Genomic DNA, 6,018 nt, shown 5'->3' with positions numbered 1-6,018 from the left:
CATCTCAAGGGAAAGGCCTGCCAGTGCCCCTGCACTCACTGTACTCAGTGCCAGTACTCTTATCTCCTGCTATTGTATTCTCACTCTGTCTCTTGTATTTGTATTTGCTGTTCTCCACCTTGCCTCTCTAAATGTTTGCCTGGAGTCTGTCTTCACTGCATTCCTTGCCTGTAAAAGGAAAGGTGCTGGTGGCAGGATTTGAAATGACCAGAAAAGAAAAAATACTAATTTCTCAGAGTCCTCAGCTGAAAAGGATAGAAGTGCAGCCAAAATGCTCTTTGCTTCCGCAAAGTGACTGGTGTGATACTTCCAAGCCTGTGCTGAGGCCAGCAAGAAAATCTTTTCCATGCAGCCTCCCACCCAAAAGTGATCCACTAAACACCAAAGGGAGGGACTTTTCCTTTCCAAACCCCTCCTTTGTCCTCTGCATGGAAAAAGCACGTCCACTGCAGCAGGAGTCGTCCTGGCTGGTTTGCAGGGGACAGCCTACAACAGCAGCTGCTGTTGCTCTTTCAAAAGCTGATGTGCCTTTCCTCAGAAAGGTCCTGCTCTGCAAGTGTTGGAGCAGCAAGCTCTTCCTCTCAGTGGCCATTACTGTTCTGCCCTTACTCCCCATTCCCCTGGAGAGGGAATCTTTTCGATTCTTTGTTTCCTTTCTTTTGTGATGAAATCACATCACTCATTTTTGCCCTCCTCTTTCTGTTTTCTCGCTCAGTGCCTGCAAGGACTGGATTTTCTTCATTCAAACCATGTCATCCACCAAGATGTGAAGAGCAGCAACATCCTTCTCAGAACTGACGGTTCTGTCAAGCTGGGTCAGTATATTCTTGGTCAGGTGCAGCGTTCCAGGGATGTGGGTGTGGGGCTGCTTGGAGTGACTGCCAGCTCCCCAAAAATGGTGCTGGTGGCAGTGCAGGGACCCCTGCTGCGAGCTGAGGGCACAGTTGCCACGTGCACAGAGGTATAAGGAACCACAAGCAGTCAAGAGTGGCCTTGCTCTGTGTGTGTCCCTTCTAGACAGAGGGAGCTACAATCTAAAGCTTCAGGGGAATGAAGTCCACTGCTGTGAGCAGCATTAAGAAACCTGGGTTTTTTTGGAAGTGGCCAATTCCATACTCCCTTGGCTAAAGCCCCAAGGAAATCGAGTGTGGACAGTTCTCCCGGAGATGCAACAGCACATTCTTAGCCTGAAAGTGGGGAATTCTTTTGCTTGGTTTCCTAATTGGAGCTGGCTTTCACGGTTTGTTGTTTTCTCCACAGCTGACTTTGGCCTCTTTGCTCAGCTCAGCCCTGAGCAGGGCAGACAGAGCTCCGTGGCCGGCGCTGCTGGGTGGCTGGCGCCTGAAGTGGTGACAGGTCAACCATGTGGCCCCAAAGTGGACATATGGTCTTTGGGAATCGTGGGCATCGAAATGGTGGAACGAGAAGTTCCTTCCTGGAATGCAACTCCTGTCTTGGTAAGGTGCAAATACTCACTGATCCCACTGTCTTTCTCACCTGTCCCATGTTCTGTGTGCCATTGGACAAAATCCCATTGCCATCTGCTGGCACCACTTCCACCAAGGTCCCCTTCTAAAAATGCCCCTGCAGCACATCAGCATCTGCTGTAGCTTTGGTTGTATCAGAAAGGGAAGGGGCAGTTCAGAAACCTAACCAGTTCAGAAACCTGCCATTTTGGCCTCCAGCCATGCCTGACATTTCCCACTTGTTTTTTGAACAATGTTGGAACTATGTTTCTGAAGGAAAAGAATTTTTCAGTGGACAGGGTAGACATGTGATAAATATCCTGAGAAATAGAGGTTAGACCTTCCCAGTTTCAATTTTATAGAAAACATAGGAAAAAAGGAAAAAGAAAACTAAACAAAAAAGGAAAAGAGAAAAAAAAACCTACTACCAAAGCAATGCCCAAGCAGTTCTGCTTGCTTTTTCATTTTTTAAACACAGCTCTTCTCTTCTACTGTGTAGCATCTTTTCCAAATCCTGTGGTCGTTGAAACTTTCAGGCTTTCAAGTCATCTGTACATTGTTCAGTCATGTGTGTGGGTGGCCTGGATAAGTGTAGGACGTGTTTTTCTCCGACTGCAGTTAGAATTGTTTGCCAAATCCTTGGCTGTTTCTTGGTACTTTAACAAGTTGATGAGCTCGCAGGCAGGTGCCTGGGCTGAGATTCAGCGTGGGCAGTTGACACCAGTGCTGTGTTTCTTTATCACAGGAGCAGGGCCATCCCTGGCCTGCACAGTTCTAATGACAGGGAGGGCTCCAGCTCCCCACCATGGCCAGTGGCTGAGCTCAGCTGAGAGTCAGGATAAAACCCTCTTTGTCACCTCTGGTGATGTGGGAAAAGGACAGGAAGCCGCATCAATTATTTGTACACAAGGGGAGTGCATTGCCATTTCTGGCTTTGAAATTCTCCTTTGGGTTGAAGAGGATAATAGCAAAGTCTCTTTGGTCACCATCTATTTCAGCGCCACGAGCACAGAGTTATCATGACAGTGGTGGGCATTTTTATGGAGACTCCAAGGCCTCTTGCCATTGTTATTTTTGTCTGTTTGAGATGGATTCTGCAAGTTGAGGTCTGAATAGTTCCAAGTCGGTGTCTTATGTTTCTAAATACCATCTTGCAAAAGCAGAATGAGCTCTCTCCCTCTGACTTGTCAGCGTGTTAGAGCTTGGTTCCACATGAACCACACTGGATATGATCAGCCGATGTCTTGCCAATCTACACTGTAATTTCTTGGCCTGAGGAGTATCAGAAAGACCTGCCGAGCTCCATGGACACTGTCAGCTGCGTGGAAGTGAGCATCCTTGGCCTTGCTGAAGAAACTGGAGCTCAGCTTAGTGTTGCCTTCTGGAGCAAGGCAGGCGACCTGGTTCTGAGGATCAGCACAGCAGCCCACTCTCCAGGGCCGCTCGGGCCAATGACACATGCAGACATCAATATGATGGACGGTCAAAAGGCGTTTATTACTTCTTCTCGTGGGGTCTTATAGTCTAAGGGGTTCTCTACGTCAAAAGGGGGTTTGTCTTTCTTATCTATGGTTAGCAAGGAATGGAAAAGTACTGGGTAAGGAATGGAAAGTTACTAGCACTACTGTTAGTGGGACCACATTCCTACTGTTAGTGGGGCCACATTCCTAGGGTAATCTCTTATTTTAGAGGAACAAAAGGTCCTGGCTTTCCGTGACATCGCGTGATCTTCCGCAGCGCCTTTTCCCTATCTACCACAGCTTAGGTTAGATGCTCTTGAGCAGGAGAAAGGCTGGAATCGTCAGGTGTTTCCAGAGGCCTGCGTGCCCAGAGGGACTGAGTTCTGGGGAGCAGCTGGATGTTTCTGCACATCATGGAAGGGGATTGCCAGACAGCTCAAGCCTCACCACAGGCAAACACTCCCCAGCTCTTCTCAGGCAACATTTGCTTTGGGTTTCAAGTTGTTCCCACTTATCTGGCTGCGAAGATGCCCCTCAAACCACAAGGCAAGCCTCTCAGAACTGGTGTTACATTTCCAGAAATTAAGAAAAGAAACCCAAACACAAGAAAGTTGCTAAGGCACTGGTTTTTAGAGAGGAACTTAACCCCCTGTGCAGTTTCTTCTCACTGGGAAACATGCCTGAAACCTGGCCATGAGGGTGTAAAGGCCACAGAGTCTCTTCTGCTTCTTGTGCAGTGCTGCTGAAACACTCAGTGACCGTGTTTCTCTCCTAGCCCAAGCCACATTCTGCCCGTCACCAAGCCAGAGCCTGGTGATGTGGAGAGCCTGCCAAAACCTCCCGTTTGTTTTCTGGCACTTTCTGGGATGGGCCTAGCATTCATGCATTGACTTGAGTAGCCAATTGAGCAGAGGGTGACTGTAGGGATGGAACCTCTCCTTCTGATTTGACCATGAAAGGTTTTTCTTTTCCATGTAAGGAAAGCAGAAATTTTCAGACTGCTGAGAGACAGAGCTGCAGGTGGCTCCTGTGTGTCCAAACAGGTGTTTTCATGCCAGTACATTTGTGCATGCATCTTAATGTGTCTGTGTTGAAGATGAGATTCCCAATGTTTGTTTCCTTACCTGAGGAATACCTGGTGCATTTCCTTTCTTTCCTTCCAATTCCCATTGTTTTCAAGAACAAAGCAAAAAACTTGATTCATTTTGTTCTATGGCAGCTGTGCTTAAGGGACCAAGAAGCACTGCAGAAATACTTTTCATATACTAACCCTTGGATAGAGTAGAGTTAGTATAGCAAAGTCCTTCTTCCAAAAAGCCTCTCAAGTTGGTATGAATCCTCAGGGAAGGAAATGTGATTGTGCTGATGTAGTTCCCACTAACTAGGTCAGTCAACGAAATCAGCTGCCAAGGAAAGATCTGTGGGATGTTGGAGAGGCTGTGGCTGCATCGGGGTTTGGGGTTTTGGTTGGTAAAGAAAAGTCATCTCTGGGTCTCTGCCAGGGCAGAAACTGCCACTGAGGAGTGGAGCTTAATCAGTGGGATCTGGGAGAGCAGTGACAGATGGGAAAGAAGCAGGTGGAGCCTGGTGTCTCCTTTTTCCCCAGCCCCAACTCCTGATAGCCACAGGAGGAAGACAAAAGCTGAAGCAGCCCAACCTATTTTCATCCTGCCTGCGTGACTTCCTGAGCTGCTGCCTGCAGAGAGACGAGGTGCGGCGCTGGTCTGCCAAGGAGCTCCTGCAGGTAAAATGTGAAGGGGCTGCAGGTGAAACAGGTTCTGAGGGATGGGCTCCTCCTCCACTCAAGTCCAAGGCAGCAGATGAGCCCCCTTCCTCCTCACCTCCACTCTTGCTGCTCTTCAAATGAAAATGATGAGGAATCCTAGACTGGGCTGGGCTGGCAGGGTCCTGTAAAGGTCCTCTGGTGCAAGTGTCCTGCAATAAGCAAGGACATCTTTAAAGAGATCAGGTTGCTCAGAGCCCTTTGCCACCGGAGCTGGAATGGTTGCAGGGATGGGGCTCCTACAAGCTCTTGGGGCAACCTGTGCCAGGGTCACACCATGCTCGGAGTAAACAAGGTCTGATTAGATCCTATTTGTGTTTAAAAATATTCACCCCCATCCTATTGTATCTGGCCCTGTTAAAAAAGATGTTGCCCACTTTCTTCAAAGCCACTCTGAAGTCTTGGAAAGTGGCAATAAAGTCTCCCTGGGGCCCGTTCTTCACAAAACTGAATAACTCCAGCTCCCTCTGCATTTCCTGAATCAGAGAGGTCCTCTGGCTGTTTCTGTCACCTTCTTTTGTAATTTGGTGGGGTGTTCAGTTTTATCTAATGGCAAAAGAATTGAAGTAGAGCAATGCAGGGTTCAGAGACATGAAATGGTGGTGGAGGAACCCAAGGAAGCCAGTCCCAGCCTAGGGGTCAGAGATTTGGCTGTGGGCAGGAGGGGCTGTGGGGGGCTCACTGTGAGCCTCTGAGGGGCCCTGGTTTGTGCCCCCCACCCCACCCTCAGAGGTTTCTGCCACACAAACAGGGACAGCTGGGAGGGACTTGTCCCAGCCCCATCTGCTGCCTGGCATGCTCAAGCAGACGGGAACTGTGCCAGGGTTACTGCCAGGTTGTGTGGCAGAGAGGGAACTGCAGGGCCCAGTGCCACTGGGCTGGCCCTGCTGGGAAGGAAGGTGCCATCCAGCACACGAGGGGCAGGGCATGGAACGGTAGACACTGCTCTGTCTCCCTGTGGGAATCAGCACAGTGCCTGTCTTTCAAAGAGAGGGACCAGTCTGAGGCTTTGGAGTTTCCTGAAAAGTAGAAACTCCAAGGACAAAGAAAGCACCATTTCTAGAGTACTGGCAGGGCAAAAATCTCAGCAAGATGAAGACACCTGGATAAATGGATGAGTGGGATTCTGGGCCAGGTTTGCCTGTGATGGCAAAGTCCTGCACATAAAGTTGGAGGTGTAGATGGTCCCATTGTTCTTCTTCCTTGATGCTTCTAGGAGCCAGAGGAATCCTGTGAAGCACTGAGCTTGGAAAGTCATGGTTCATTGTTTTTTGTTGATTTGTTTTTTTTCCCTTTGGGCAGCATCCAT

This window comes from Melospiza melodia, unplaced genomic scaffold (assembly GCF_035770615.1).
Source record: "Melospiza melodia melodia isolate bMelMel2 unplaced genomic scaffold, bMelMel2.pri scaffold_46, whole genome shotgun sequence".
Classification (NCBI taxonomy): domain Eukaryota; kingdom Metazoa; phylum Chordata; class Aves; order Passeriformes; family Passerellidae; genus Melospiza; species Melospiza melodia.
This window is presented reverse-complemented; position numbering follows the sequence as displayed.